Source organism: Artibeus jamaicensis, unplaced genomic scaffold (genome assembly GCF_021234435.1).
Source record: "Artibeus jamaicensis isolate MK-2021 breed Jamaican fruit bat unplaced genomic scaffold, CSHL_Jam_final scaffold_474, whole genome shotgun sequence".
Taxonomy (NCBI): Eukaryota; Metazoa; Chordata; class Mammalia; order Chiroptera; family Phyllostomidae; genus Artibeus; species Artibeus jamaicensis.
In genome coordinates, this window is record NW_026522046.1 from 2,160,820 (window position 1) to 2,177,009 (window position 16,190).

The 16,190-nt window shown below is 42.1% G+C and overlaps 1 protein-coding gene across 3 annotated transcripts in view; it reads right to left on the reverse strand.

Annotated features, from left to right (window-relative positions):
• TPRG1 (tumor protein p63 regulated 1) overlaps positions 1-16,190 on the reverse strand; it is a 202,822-nt gene that overhangs the window by 136,894 nt on the left and 49,738 nt on the right. Inside the window, exon 1 of one of the 3 annotated variants that reach the window (XM_037131766.2) lies at positions 943-1,100. The exons of the other annotated variants lie outside the window; for them this stretch is intronic. The gene's annotated coding sequence lies outside the window, so the exon portion shown is untranslated. Of the gene's footprint in view, positions 1-942; positions 1,101-16,190 lie in introns of those variants that run through there. 3 annotated transcript variants of the gene reach the window in all.

Sequence of the window (16,190 nt, forward strand, 5' to 3'; positions counted from 1 at the left end):
AAAAAATAAATGATGTAATCAGTGAAGATGAGATTTTCTTAAAACTGTACAACAATAAGATATAATGATAGCTGTCATAAGAGAGGAAATTACGGGAGTCAATTTGAAGGAATTTGGGGGCGTTTTTTCTTCCTGTGGAGATTTGCTTTTCCATGTATCATAGAAAGACTCTAAAGCTAAATATTTCCCCAGGACTTTAGTGATCTATGCCTCATAACACTGCTGCTGACATTAGGAGAGTGTCATTCAGCCCGGATAGAAGCCTTCTAATGCAGAGAGCCAGGGCATGGCAGTCAGCCTCCAGGTAATTATTTTCTTGCATTTATATATCACTTCTCAGTTTATGAGGTTCCTTTACATATATATTCTCATTTGTTTTCTAAAAATAGCCCTATTGGATGGATCTTAATCATTATAAAATCACTTTCAGATAAATTAAGAAATATCCATCACACTTCGTTTGCCATTTGATAGTTCAGGAAACCTTTCCACTTCTCTTGGCTTTTTGAGATAAGATAGGACCTGCTGGGTAGAACAGAAGGGGGAAAGAAAAGGAGGAAGCAAATCTAATCTTAGAGCTAGCCTGCTGATCAAACTTGAACAAATCACTCCAATTCACCAAGCCTCGGTTCACTACACTACTGAGTAGAGAAAATTATACTTATCCTACTGCTTTTATAATGCAGTTAAGGTCAAAAGCAATGTATAGATAAGGATGTCAAGTAATTGAATAGACTGAGAAATGCTGGTTTACAAATCTCATCAACCCTGGGTAGTGAGGAAGAGTGGAAGGTCATATGATCATGGAGAATGATGGGCCTACCTGGAAGTGCAAGGTGGTAGTGGAAGTGACCAGAAAGCAGGATAAGGGACAGGAGCAATCATCTCATAGAGAGAAACTGTATCTCTTTGCAGAACTGCTGACAAGTCATCTGGCCTTACCTGACTAGGCTGCTGCTGGTCCTCACGGCTCTTCTTTCTCTTCTTGAATGAAGGGGCTCAGAGACAGGCAGTGGTCAGTAGAGGTGTGGTTGACACAGATGAAGCCAGACAGGTGGATGCCCTGGTGCTGTCACCCACTCAGCATGAATCTCACCTCACTGAGTGGGCTGAGAGGTAAGTGCTCAGTCACAAAGGATCAACAAAGGACTGGGGATGTTTACAGGGTGGAACTCAATCTGTCAGAGACAGGGAACTGGGTGTGTGGGTGGGGCCTTTCTTGTTCTACAAGGACACACCTCTCTCTCCTGTCCTCTCTTTCAAGAAGTCCTGGATGTTTCTGCCAGCTTCCTCTTCCATTGAAATCTTTTCAGAGTGTGAGCAGGAGTAGCCTCTGTCCATTCCTCCATGTGTGTACCCCCAGTTAGCTGTAAGAAAGCTTAAGTCTGAAGCCTACAGTCCTATTATTAAGAATTTTTGATGATGACTTGACTATTAGGTATTTGTGATTTTGAGCATTATAACCACTTTTGTATCAGAAGTATAGAGGACATGTAGGGAAGTACACCTCTGAGAATAAACACAAACACAAGCACTTGGAATGTCTGGGTGGTAATCTTATTAAAGTGTTTGCCTCGTGATATTGTTTTCCGTTTAAGTGTGTGTCCCTTTCACTAGACTGTGAGCCTATTCAGGGTAATGACTACATCATATTCTCCCATATACTCCCTGAGAATATCATCATGCAGTAAGTACTAAATAAATACATATTGAATTAATGATGGTCAATTAATATCTATTTAATAAATCCCCATTTGCCACTTAAGGGCTTTGCACCCTATGGCAAGTTATATTTTTATATTCTGAGCTGATACATGTTTTTTTAAGATTTTATTTATTTATTCTTAGAAAAAGTAGAAGGGTATTATTTATTTTTAGAGAGAGAGGAAGGGAAGGAGAAAGAGAGTGATGAAAACATTGGTACAATTGATTGCCTCTCACATGCCCCCAATTGGGAACCTGGCCCACAACCCAGACATGTGCCCTGACTGGGAATTGAAGCAGCAATATTTTGGTTTGCAGGCCAGTGTTCAATCCACTACACCACACCAGCCAGGGCCTAAACTGATGCTATTTTTGGTCATGTATAAATTGGGCATATCATTTCTCCTTCAGAGATGTTGAATTTGAAAGGAAGCATATGAAAATGAGCCCAGAATAACAATGACATAGCAACAATTGCTACGAAATGTAATTGAAACTTAATGAATTGATTTCAAAACCCAAATAAGAGTTTTCTGTATAAGAGAGCCAGTGTGAAGTACATGCTGTGGAAAGACATCACCTGTCCACCTGTCTTACACACCTCCACAATGTCTAGGACATCAGCTTATGCTTTCATTCAGCAGGCAGTTGACTGAGCAACTATCTTGGCCATTCTCAGTTTTTTAAATAGATGAAGATAGATAAAAATGAATGAGACATAGTCACAGGCATAGATGGATTTTTGGAAGAAAGAAGAGGACAGAAAACAAAGTGCTATATATGTATGATTGAATTTGTATATGTTCTATCCTAAATACTCTATTCCACTCATTCAGCAGATTCTGGCTAAGTCAGATTGTATTTGTTTGATGCCTGAAGAAACTGGGGTGTACTAGGACACTACTCTGGCTGGATTCCATGTTTTCATTTTTTTCTTTTAAAAAGAAACCTAACAGGCACTCTCCCCTCAAAAATAGGTTGGGCATAGTTTTGGGCACATGGAGGTCATGAAGAGATTTCATAGGAAATAATGTTCAAACTGCCAACTCACCTAAGACCACCTTAAAAAAGTCCCAGTGAGTAAACAGTCTAATCTACATACTTTCACAATGTCTAGGATATAGTCATTTATACTTTTATTCAATGAGTACTTAACTGGGCAACTAGGTTGGCAATTCTCAGTTCTCAGAGGAGACAATAAAGAAAAATGAATTAGACACCATCTCTCGTACAAGGAATTCAGAAAGATGAAATATATAGAAAATCATAAGCACCAATGATAGGATTATAACAAGCACTGTGGGAATCCAGAGGAGGGAGCAATCCAGAGAGGCTTCACAGAGGAAGATACACCTTTAGATCTGGTCTGTTAGGGAGACTTGGGAACTTAGCAGGTAAAGATGTGGAGTTACGTATAAATGTTAACTGGGAGATACACTGAACCACTCACTGTTCCCTGATCTAACTTACTTACCTCCTCCTTACTACAGACCCGAGGACAAAAATGGAGTTTCACATAACTGGTATCTAGGTCACTCCATTTATACACCACAAAACTGTAAGGCAATTACAAGTAATTGCAAGACAAAGACTGCTCCCACTCAGCTCCAAGTGTCGTTATGATGGCTCCAGAGGGGGCAAAAATGCAAGGAGAGAGCTGAGAGATGCTGGATCCCAGCCTGGTCTCTTAAGAGTGGGACCAACCAAAGCATTGCGGTTTGAAGTGGGTTATTTTAAAGGGCAAGAGACTGTGAAAAGATATCACATGTCCACACGGCAGCTATCTCATTATCGTTACATCTCCCAGTGGCTGCTCAATACTTCTCCCAGCTCATGCTGTGCTCCTGTCACACCATACCCAAGCAATAAATGGAGCAGGGAACAATGTGTCCAGAAAAGGCACCAATGGTAGAAAGAATGTCACACAGAAAACCTGAGCCTGGTCCCTCATCTGCCACTCACTGGGATCAGCAGCTAGTAGCTTAGTCTCCGTCAAGCCTCAGTTGCTTCTTCTGTGCAATGGGAATTATAATGCAGACCCCACCCACCTCCTTGAGCTGTTGAAAAAGAAAATAAGATGCTGGAGGTGATATAAGCTTTGTAAACACTGAGTATCTGCATGAATGTACAATGCTATTATGATGGGACCTATGATGACACATGGAATTCACCTCACATCTACTACGTCCACTCGTACCATAGGCTGAATGCAGATATGGTGAGTAACATGCTCAACAGCTGAGGAGCAGAGAAGCGCGGAAAAATTTCATTACATAGGTTCCTTGACATCATTCCTCTTGGTGTCTTATCTTTTCTTCACCTTTTCTTCATCTTTTCTTCACCTTCTATGACATCTTCTTTATAATGTATTTCACTTCCCCTTCTACTTCAATCCTACTGTCACTAAGAGAGGATGTAGGTGTTATTTATTTGGGTTAGAAAACAGTGGTTTATGGGACCCCCTCTTCTCCTGACATTTTTCTGATGGGCACTGAGTGACACCCCAACAATCACACAGCTGGCCCTCTCCCTGGCCCCAGCAGGGCTGCGCTCCTACCTACATACCTAGGGCAGCGTGTGGGCAGGAGAAAGTATGAGCAGGCACAGATCCTCAAAAGATCTGAACCAAAACCTCCTCCATCCCAGGTTTTCCTACTAGAGGGTCATGCAGAGAAGGACTGGTTCATAGATGTGCCTCACCAAAGGTTAATGGGCACTGTCTACAAGAACCCACATGTGACTTCCAGCTCTGCCCTTTGCCAGGTGGCTTTTGGGAATAGGATCACAGTGATGATGAAGATACTGAAACTAGTTGTGGAAGCAAACAGGACCCTACAGACAAGTTTTCCACTGAGAGCTGTATGAATGGAGTTCACAGACTATCTAGCTAGTCCCATCCTTCTTTTGAGCTCTAAAAGCACACAGCACACATCACAAGGTTCCACCTTATTGTGATTAGTTTTCTCCCCAGATACCTGTCTCTTGTCCTTAATGTATGGGCCATGTCTTAAACATTCTTTTAGGATCTAGCACAGTAAAATGTTAACAGAGGTAGTCAGAAAATGTTAGATGGATGGATGAATGAACAAGTGCACAAAAATATGAATTATTCTGTCTTCCTTTATAGCCCCATCAGGCCTGGCCACTGGAGAGATGCCAAGCAGGAGAAGGAAAAACAATTAGTCTCCCTGTGATTTTGACAGGGGACTAAATTCAGCCCAAAGCATCTCTTTTTTTCCCCATCTCTCTGTTTACTCTGGACAATCTGTCCCTTATCAGATGAGCTCAAGGCTGGTGGAAATATGCGTATTTTATTTGAAAATATCTTCTTCATGCAATTCTGTTTTGCTGCCCAGACATTTGTCTGCTTTGCTGCATGTTGTGTATCAGATAGGACTCAGACAAACTGCTTTGGCTTTCTAAACTGTTTTGTTTTCTGCATTCAGTTATGATTTATCTTGTTTCCCTTTCTGCATCTCACTCTTAATTCCCAAATTCCAATGCAGCCCACAATGACAGAGAACAATTCCACTGTTATTTAGTTTCACTGAGGGCTAAAAAAGGCATGGAAGATAAAAAGCTTAAGATACAGTTCTCACCTGCCACTAGCAAGCTGTGATCATCTCCTGATTGTCTTTCCTACCTTGGTCTGCTTCTCCTTTGCAAAATACTGTCTGCTTTTGACTGCCACTGAACCTCAGTGCAATAGCCTGAAACCCTCTGGGCACCAAGCTTCAATAACATCTGACATTTTCCACATTCAGTGCAGCTAGAGAAGAATTCTCATCATTTCTGGTTTGGGTTCCAGGCAATGGTCTGTTGTCTATTGGCCCACCGAAGCCCCACCTCACTTTCCTCTCCAGATCCCCATCCCCACCCTGATCCACCCTGACCCAGGGTGACTTCATGGGTATGCATTGTGGGTATCTGCACAGGGCTCTGAATATAGAAAGGCCTCATGCTTGGTTTTGCTTTGCTGTCACCATCTTGAAATGCTTAATACTTTTTGAACAAGGAGCCTGCATTTTCATTTTCCACTGGCACTCACACATGATGTAATCCGTCCTGTCCTAGCCCCTTACAACCCTATTTCCCCAAAGCAATAGAGAACTGAGAAGCACTAGGCAAAGGAAAACAATGCTGCAGTTTTTCCAGCCATTAATGGAGGGGTTCCATGGCAGAGCCTTGCCATGGAACTCCCTGCATTATAAATATAAAATCAAAGAAAGGGCAAGGTGGGAGAATACGAAAACTGCCACAGTCCCCGCCCCTATCAACCTTTCCTGACTTGGGTGTGTTAGAGACCTGACTCACGCCCAGGGTGTGGCTCCCCATTCCTGCTAAGTACGGGGCTTGTCCTTGCTCCTAGAGCTGAGGAGGAAACGTGGGTTGCCCTGGAGTGGGCGTGGAAGCCACCCAGTCACCACCCCACCTCACAAAGCTGAACAGAATCTTCAGGCTGACCTCAGGCAGCCATCATGCTCCACCTTCCTTCATCAGTGAAACAACCTCTCCAGATCAGAGACTGGCCTAACCCAAGTTCACAGTGAGCCAGTGTCCCATGCTCCCCATGGCATTAGTTCCCTTGTGGATTTCTTCCCCTTTCAATATAGTTGGGGTCCACAAGGAAAGAACCTACCTCTCTGTCACAAAGGTAACACAGTCCAACACCAGGGCAGTAACCAGCAGATTCTGACGCTCAGTATGTATTGGTCAAATTAAATTGCAAATGACCCTGATATTTTAAAACCGCAGTATAATGAAATCATTACCATGAGCTCTTTTCTCCTATCCAAAGTTCTTCTAATAGCCTGAGTCATTTTGCATATTTCAGCAGGGAAGACTCAAAGGAGGGAGGCAAACCTTATAAAATTTAAACATATGAATAGAGAATGTATCATAAAATATAATACAAATAAGACAACCTTTTGAAACATTGAGACTCTAAGCAAAGTATGAAGGGCACTAGTTAGAATGGAAGGTAGCACCCAGTTGTGCAGGTATGAGGAGCTACTTCTGAGCCCTCATTCACTCGCTCCCAGGTGTACTTAGCAAGTAGACACTTGGGAATGTTTCCCTGTCTGGTCTTTGGCTTTCTCCTCATCCAGGTAAAGAGGTTTGGATGAGCTCAAAATGAAGTTTCTTCCAGGGCTGGCATTCCATGCTTCTAGCACAAAATTGTTACCATCTTCACATCTGCACCATGCCTAAAAGACTGATTTTCAGGGTTAGATTACATCTTAGAACCTAAGTTGGCATGGCAAAATAATGAAAGCAAGAAAACAATTCAATTAGAAAGATTGAGTTCTGGCCATTAGAGGTGACTCAAAGAAGAAGCTGCTATAGAATTTTTCTGATGCCAAATAGACACGGCTATAACTCTGAGGCACCAGAAATATTTCAGGGTGGGTAGGTCCCAGATATCCAAGAAAGGGACATAAACAATGTTTCCTGCTCCCAGGTGACTCGGTTTAGACTGAACCCACCCCAAGTACAGTCACTTGGAGAGTCATTCTGCCCTGTTGGGATGTGTGAAGAATGAAGGGGATGGTGGTCTCTAAGGCCAAAACCACATTACTGAGAGTCTTAAAACACTAAGTCAAGAGTTTGTACTTTACTTGCATCTTTATTATGTGCAGGAACTGTGCTTGGTGATTCTATTTTGACATTTGATGAGTTCTTTTGAGCTATAAGCAGACTACAAACATACAGCTTCAGATAGCTGCCGAAATTGCATGGGGAGGGGATGGGAATATATATTTGTGTGTGTGTGTGTGTGTGTGTGTGTGTGTGTGTGTGTGTGTGTGTGTGGTTGGTCTTAGTTCCAGACCCAGCCACACTCCTGCTTCTGTTTTTGCAACATGAAGAATTTTTGCACGTTGGTAATAGCACTCTGTGACCATCTGCGCCAAAGCCTGTCCCACAGTTTGGTCATTCTGACTCCAGTCTCAGCCTGGACCTTTATGACAGGGTGTCCTTTGATGTCCAGGCAGTCCCTGAACCACAGCCTGAGACCCTCTTGTTCAAAATGCATATTCCCAGACCCTATTCTTGATTTACTAGGCTAGAATCTCTAAGGGTCTACTCAGAATTCTCCATGTTCAGAAGTCCTACGAGATACCTCTTCTAAATATCAAAGTTGAGAATTGGAGCATCACGCTTTCTCAGTCTACTGTCAGAAAACTCCAGTATGGAGGAAGCTGTATAAGACCTAGGGGCAGGAGCTTGTAGGATGAGTCAGCCCTGCTGCAAGGAGGCCTTGGAGAAACCTGTGGGTCTGGAACATTGGGTGACAGACAGAATGTAGTATGTGACAAAGTTAGAAGACAAGTAATTTGTGCAGAGGTGACCCACAACCTTTTTATTGCTGCCTTGCCCCTGACTATAGTAGATAAGTGTTCCTAGGTGAATTCTGGGTTTCAGTAGTTTCCATCCCAAATTCGAATAACTGAATCCCTGTACTTTCACTGACTTATACCTACATAAGCAAGGTACCCACTTCATAACAATAACAGGGAGGTGGGGGGAACATGCAAAGAGACCAGGGCCGAAGCTAGCTGCTTTGTGTAAAGGTCCACAAAAGAGAAAGCAGGAAGGGGTTTAAGAAGAGGGGTTGGCAAACTCTGTCCTCGCTCCCAGGGAGACTCCCTGACAGGCGAAGGACAAGCCCCCACTCCCTTGAGTTTTCTTAAAGCACGTCTGGGACCCAGGTGCTGTGGGAACTGCGGAGGGAACCTGCCACGCAACATGCCATATCCGTTTTCAGAGGGTGTTGACACCCTCCTCCCCACACCTGCTGTTGCCAAATATCACCCTGATTTTTTTCTCCAGCCTCCTGTCTTCATGATGATGATTAAATATTCATAGAATGCTGCGATGCCAGAATACTTTGTGAAATTTCAGATACCTTTTTCTTTTTTTCTAAATGATGCTTTCCCTTTTCTTTCTGATTATCCCAGTCTTGAAAATAGGTAAAAGAAGGACAAATGCCAGTGACTCAAAAAGTAGAACCTGAACAAAAAGCTAGCATCCTAAGTTTTTACAGTTGTGTTTCAAGCCCAAAGTGTCTGCCGCTTTATGAAGAGTAAAAGCCCAGAGCTTAGAAAATATTCTACATTTTGTCGTTCGTACAGCAAAACAATTTTTCATTGTACTGCATTTTACCATTGACTCTGTGTAAAATACAAGTAAATGCATGTATGTATATCTGTTTTATTTACTTATGCTTAAAAAAAGTTTACCTTATTTGAAAAAAATGAATTTTAAAAAATATTTAGAATCACAAACTATTGGCTAAGAGTTAATAGCATCATCTTACCAGTTGTTTTCGGAATAAGTTTCAGGGAGCTCCGAGTGTCTTGCAGAGATGGCTCAGGGCTACCATGTGAGGCAAACTGAGCCCAAGAGCACAGAGCTAACAGGCACCAACCCCAATTCAACCAGAGCAATGCTACTGCTACCTGGGTACATGTTAAATGTTCTCATAGCATTTAACACTGAAAAAGTTGGTGAAAGGAGGCCCCAGTAGTACACACAGAAGCCTAATTCCTTAATTTTACATTTTATAGAAAGTATAAGACACAGACAAAAATGACTGTCTCAAAGTCATATAAGGAGTTTTAGCTTGAGTTCATTGTACCTTGGTGCCCCATGGAACTCTTATAATTTTAATTTAAAAAAGCTTGTTTACCACCTAGAAATCTTATGGCTTAAGCCTAAAACTGGTAAGTCATTAAAATTCCTGGGACAACTGTCTATGAAATAATCATAAACTGAAGGTAAGATGCAAACATTTTTGCTTCCTGAACAAGTCTGACATTCTTAAAGGTCCCCAGAATAGCTGAATATTGTCAGTGCTGATCACAGCTCTGTCTTGAATCATAACACAGTTAAGCTGGGTGAGCACACTCTAAAATTGCATTTAAAATACCTACTAAAGAAAGGTGCCATCAAGCTGAATCAATGCTTCAGTGAGAAGTAGTTGCTCAGAGGGAAAAGTACCAATAAGAAGCCTATGTTGGATCAACTCATGTCTTAATATTTATTTCTTTCTAATTATTTATGTAATACTTACTGTGTGCCAGGAACTGTTGTACAATGCCTTACAAATATTAATCATTTACTCCCCACAGTAACCACACGGGGAAGGTACTATATATAATTGTCATTTTACAGGTGGAAAAACTGTGCGCAAAGAGCCTGAGTAAATTGACAACTATCACAGAGCTGTTCAGTGTGACAAGTTTCAAAGATACTCTCCTGGATCACATTTAGCATAAAGGGTATCACATCATGATCAGGATTATTTCACCAAACTCCCCTGGAGTTACTCCAAGACCTTCAAAAAGGCAGAACCAGTTAGAATCTGTGCCCATTAATTTCATTATTAACAATCTGATAATATCACCTAATATTATCACCTTGTACTCTGCCAACACTCTGTTAATGCTTTCCTTACATGACAATTCTATGAGGGAGAGATTGCCATTAGACCCATTTTGCAGATGAGAGAAGAGACTCAGCAAAGGGATAGAATGTGCCCAAAATCACAGGAATCTAAAGGGTGGAGCTGGCAGCCAAAGGTACTTTGGGTGTGTTAGCAGAGGTCTTCAATTGACTCCTGGAGATCTGTTTTGTCCACAATATTTTGCCAGTTTTTTAAACAAGATGCTAAAATCTAATAATTGAGAGGTTTCAATAAAAAATCTAGAGTTTGATTTTTATCCCTCTTTAGGTGAGGCATGCATGTACTTTTCCAACACGCCAGAGCTCCCGCCACGCGTCATCATTTCCCATCCAGCCGCTTTGTGTCTTCATTGACTGGCCTGGCTCCTCAAAGCACAGTTAGCTGTTGGGCAAGATACTCTGTATCTTTTCACTGCAGGTGATCTTGGCAGTAGACTCAGAGTTTGCAAACTTAAGGAATGCATAGATATCTTTCACAAGACAAAAATAGTGTCGTGAACCTCTGAAATACATGGGAAACTTCTGAGATTTTGCAGAACCCCATTCAAAAATCACTAAGTTAAAACACAATTCAATATCTTAACCAAAAATTATTATTACCTACATAGAAATAAGATTTAGATTTCGATTGGTAATTTTTATTAACATTAAAATAAGAACAAACTTAAAATTTAAATAGCATAATGCTTTCAAGATCCATCCTGCTCTAGCATGTATCAGTACTTCATTGCTTTTCATGGCCAAATAGTATTCCAGTGTATGGCTAAACCACATTTTGTTTACCCATTCATCTAGCTTTGTGTGCCAAAGGTTTGGGGAGGGAAGAGCAGGAGTGACTGCTTAACAGTTAGAGGTTTCTTTAGGAGGTGATGGAAAGGTTCTGGAACTAAAGAGTGGTGTTGATTGCTCAACATGTGAAGAATGTACTTAATAGCGAAAATTTTATTTTTTAAAAGGTTTTATTTATTTTATTTCTACACAGAGAGGAAGGGGAGGAGAAAGAGAGAGAAAGAAACATCAATGTGTGGTTGCCTCTCACGCGCCCCCTACTAGGGATCTGGCCTGCAACCCAGGCCTGGGCCCTGACTGGGAATCGAACCAGCAACCCTTTGGTTTGCAGCCCATGCTCAATACACTGAACTACACCAGCCAGGGCTTGAAAATGATATTTTTATGTTACATGTATTTACCACAATTAAAAAAACTTTCTATCACACATGAACCTTCCAAGAAACCAGACTTTAAAGAATCAGCAATCAGAGTAAGCTCATTTAGACTGATAGCCTTACTAGCACTCTGATCTTTAAAATGGAAGCCAGCAGCCCTGATACAAATCTTTGGAATCCTACATGATATTTCCCTTAACGTCATCTCTGCAAATTTTCCTACTTGTATCTGATGCTCAGAGCAGCCTGGAAGAAGCTATTTTCACTTGATCTTTGAGGCTTTCCTATCTCTATGCCCTTACCCTCCTGTTGACTTAGAATTTGAAATGCTGCCATCCTCTCTGGTATCAGCCAGCAGAGACCTAGACAATGCCATTATCTGGCCATTGTAGAGCCAGAGGCAAACGCCACTTCTGATCTAACTTATTGTTCCTTCTTTGTCATATTACTTACCCATGTGCTCCAAAAATCTCTCAATGTTTCTTCGCTGCAAAGCAAACTGAGTGCAGAATTATTAACCTGTCATTAAAGACTCTTAACAACAATGCCTCACCCTTATTCCTCATTATTTCCTTTCACACATCATAATACCCCAGTCAGCCTAAACTGTCACCTACCCCGATATGTCTCACACATTTCTACACCCATGCCCTTTCTCAGAATGTTCTCTCTGACTGGAGTTCCATCCATTACTTCCAGCTAGAAAGGCTTCAGGGCCTCAAGACTGTATCCCAAACGTGCCTTCCCCATGAAGTTTCCTCCAGTTGTTACCCACCTTCCACCACTCAGATGCTCCCTGCCTTGACACTGACTCTTCACATCCTTTAGCCTCTTTTGCAGTACATGCAGTATCTGTCTTATAATAATTTCTAGGCTGTGTCATTCCCTGACTAATCTGTTAGCTCTTTAAGTATAAGAACTGTCCCAGTAACCACTGCAAGTTCTATTGCTCTTGGCAATTAATAGGTACTCAATTAACACTTATTTCATGGAATAAAATGGTACAAAATAAACAGATAAAAGGTGAAAAAATTGATATTGCATTTAGACCTACTGCCAGCCTTTTGGGTCTAGAAAATGGAATATTGTGTCCAGTCGCGGCACCTGAAAAAATAGTTGGTGAGGGCAGACAAGCAGATGTGGATAAGAAAAACAAATGGAAGAACTGGCTATTTATGAAGCAGAGGGTAAGATTTTGTTAGGCACTTAATGTTTTTGTATCATTTGGTTCCCACAATATCCAACCAGTTGAGGGCCGAAGCAACTTCCGAGAGACACACGTGAGTAACTGTCACAAATGGCACCAGTAGTTTGATTCTAAGGCCTATGCACACTGCTTCTATAACAAAAGAAAACTGAGAAAGGCCCAAGCCCACTTCCTCCAACCCTAGTCCCAGGGTAAGTTCACACTGATCACCTCAGCAGTGTGCTGGTGGTGGGAATGCAGATGGTGCAGCCACTGTGGAAAGCATTATGGAATTTCCTCAAAAAATTTAAAATCTGTCCTGGCTGCTGTGGCTCAGATTGAGTGACATGCCAGCCTATGAACCAAAGGGTCACCGGTTCAATTCCCAGTCAGGGCACATGCCTGGGTTGTGGGCCAGGTCCCCAGTAGGGGTCACATGAGAGGCAACCACACATTGATGTATCTTCCCCTATTTCTCACTTCCCTCCACTCTCTCTTAAATAAATAAATAAATAAATCTTTTAAAAAATTAAAAATGCATCATCCTTTCCACCCAGTGATCCCACTTTTAGAAATATAGCAAAAGGAACCCAAAACACTAATTCAAAAGAACACAAACACCCCTATGTTCATTGCAGCATTATTTACAATGGCCAAGACAGGAAAGTAACCCAAGTGTCCATCAGTAGATGAGTAGATAAAACAACTATGTGAAATTTACCAAATGTAATACTACTTTTTCGTAAAAAAAGAAGAAAATTGGACTCTTTGTGACAGTGTGGATGGACCTGGAGAGCAATATGGTAAGTGAAATAAGCCAGTGAGGAGAAAACAAATATCATATAATTTCATTTATATGTGGAATCTAATGAACAAACTGAAGTACCAAGGAAAATGGGGACAGACTCACAGATGGAGAGCAGGTGACAGCTAAGAGGCAGGAGGTCAGGGGCAGAGTCATTGAGCAAAAAGGAAAAAGGACTCACGGACACGCACAGCAGTGTGGTGATCGTGGTGGGGAGGGAGGTAGAAGGGGACTAAATGGTAATGAAAAAATACAATAAAGATTAAATTTTAAAAAACAGTAACAATAAAAGCTAATGCCTCCTAAATGCCTACCATGAAGCAGTCAATTAATAGGTACATTACACACATTGTCCCAAATTCTCCCAATCAGCCCATGGAGTGAGTATTACAAATCTCAAGACAGGGAAGGAAAATGAAGTTCAGAGATGTATCCAAGGTCACGCACGCCACAGTGAAAAGCCAAAATCCAACCTAGATCTCTGAGAGATGCCATTTCAATTATGCCTCACTGCCTCTTCTGTACAGACCCTAGCCACAGGGGGTATATTAAAAAGACTCTCAAAAAAGCACCACCTTGAAAGGAATTGCTAGCTTGAATATGAAGAGCACAATAAGAACTTTCCATTTGGTGATCTAAAATTTCATCCCCCAGAGAAGAATCTTCCTGGCAACAGGTGTGGCTGGTAAAGGGGACGGCATCACACCAGCACCCCAGCGTTTCCCCTGAGCCTTTCCCTTTCCCTGGAGTTCCTTTATTTTCATTTCTGTTGCCACCAACAAGCTAAATCTGCATCTCCCAGGGTGAGGAGGAGGGGAGAATGAGAGAGGACTACTTTGCTTCTTTCCTTCTAGGTTTAAGGTAGACATAGTCTTTCTTATGTTTTCCTTAGCACATCTGAGACAGGGTGATATATTCAAAATGAAATTTACCAAACACTGAGAAAAAACCCTAAACGGAAATAAAGCAAATAACAAGAACTCAAAATAGATGACTAAGCCCAAGACTTCTAACTAAAGAAGGGCACCAAGCACCAAATTGGATCACATTTCTTCAGACAAAGGTTATCTTAAACAATTTCCAAACGCCTTTCAGGGGGTCATCTTGATTCCCATGTGAGACCATCTTCCCACCATGAAAAAGAAATCACCGGTCAGGTCTCCAGGGTCAACTTGCAGCCTGTCAAGGTTCCTTCCACTCAATTCCACTTGAGTTTCAGAAAATTCAACTCATAGCTCATTTACCAAGAGTTGCTAACTGACATGCGAAAGTCCCAGCGAGGTCTGCAGCTGACCTCAGTGCAGGCTAGCAACTTCGCCCACTTCCTCCTGAGCATTCAGTCACCACCACCCCCCTATCCACCCACTCAACCACCAAGAGATGTTCCTTTGAAATTTGAATTTTAGTATCTATTTTGACATTAAATACAGAGTGTCAGTCTCTGAGGAGGCTGCACTCTGTTCCCCTCCACAGTACTGTCCCAGGCTGCAGGCAGGAGAGCCTTGCAGCTCATGACCGCCACGCAACACTCCAGCAAGCATTACCTACCCTAAGAGTGTTAACCCAAGGGCTGTGGGTGTGAATATTCAGGATTTGAGTAAAACAGATGTCCTCTTTCTCATTTCCCATCCCACACTGCACTCGGAAGATCAAGAACAACATAGAAGATAATTAAACCACACTAGCCAGTGAATCATTCCTGTCTGGGACTCGTGGCCGACATTGGGTTGTTGGTAGTAGCAGGAACACACAAATAACAGCGTGGCACTAACGGGCACTGCTGCCTCCCAGTACGGCAGAGCTCTCTAGCTTATGGACACTTCCCACCTCTCAGAGCTGCTGGGCCTCTGGTCAGCTCTAAGAAATCACCAGGTCAGCAGCTCTAACTCTGCCCTTCTCTCTTCCCAAATCCCCCTCAAGAATTTCGCTTCGCTTCCCCTCAGCTGACCCCCCTCCATTACCTTGACGCACCAGGCCTGTTTCTGCTTCTCTGCTTCAGTCTTTTCTGGTGCCTCTGCCTGAAACGCCGCCTCCATCCCTTCCTTCACCTGGTGGACCCTGCCAGCTTCCCAAGACCTGTTCCTCAGCAAACCTTTTCTAATTCTCAGAATTGGGTCTGCCTTTGCCCATCTCTTTATTTAAAACACTAGAAAGAAACAATTTTTTAAGTGCATCTCTCAGATTAATTACCATTTTGGATATCTTTTTAAAGTGTACCATGATTCAGCATTGACACAAACATTTGTGAGTGCAGAATGACACACACCCAGGGCAGCAGGGGGTCAAGGTAGTGTGTGAGGAGCACATTTTTGTCATTATAAGAATAACTGCCAGGTACTTAGAAGAAAATCCTGGAGACAATATACATTATTATCTTAATAGCCTTCACAATAAATCTTTTTAAGAGGAAAATTGCCTTTGTCTAGGGCAAAAGGGAAAAATACCTCGATAAGCTCTTGGGATAGCAAATGGGCTTTTGAGGACAGCTTTAGAGAAGTGAGCAAACATCTGTGGTGAAAATGAGAGTAATTTGGTTTTGTTCCTTAGCAGGGGGAGTGTGAAAAGAAGAGAACCGAGCTGTGAAGTGAGAGGATAGACACATCCAACAAGATGCAGACACACTGAACTACATAGGGGGCTGTCGGTGAAACTAGGTGCTGATGAAAGAGCCGAAAGGTGTTTTTAAGAAGCCGATGCCTGCTCTTGCCATTTGAAGGTCTTGAAAAACTAGAGATCTGCTCGGTGTCTCAGATCCTCAGTGCCCCCAGCTGAATAAAGTGGATGATAATGAAACCTAGTGCCCAGGGCAGTCTGGGGGACTGCATAATAAAAATGGGCTTGAAAACCATAGTGATGGTTACTA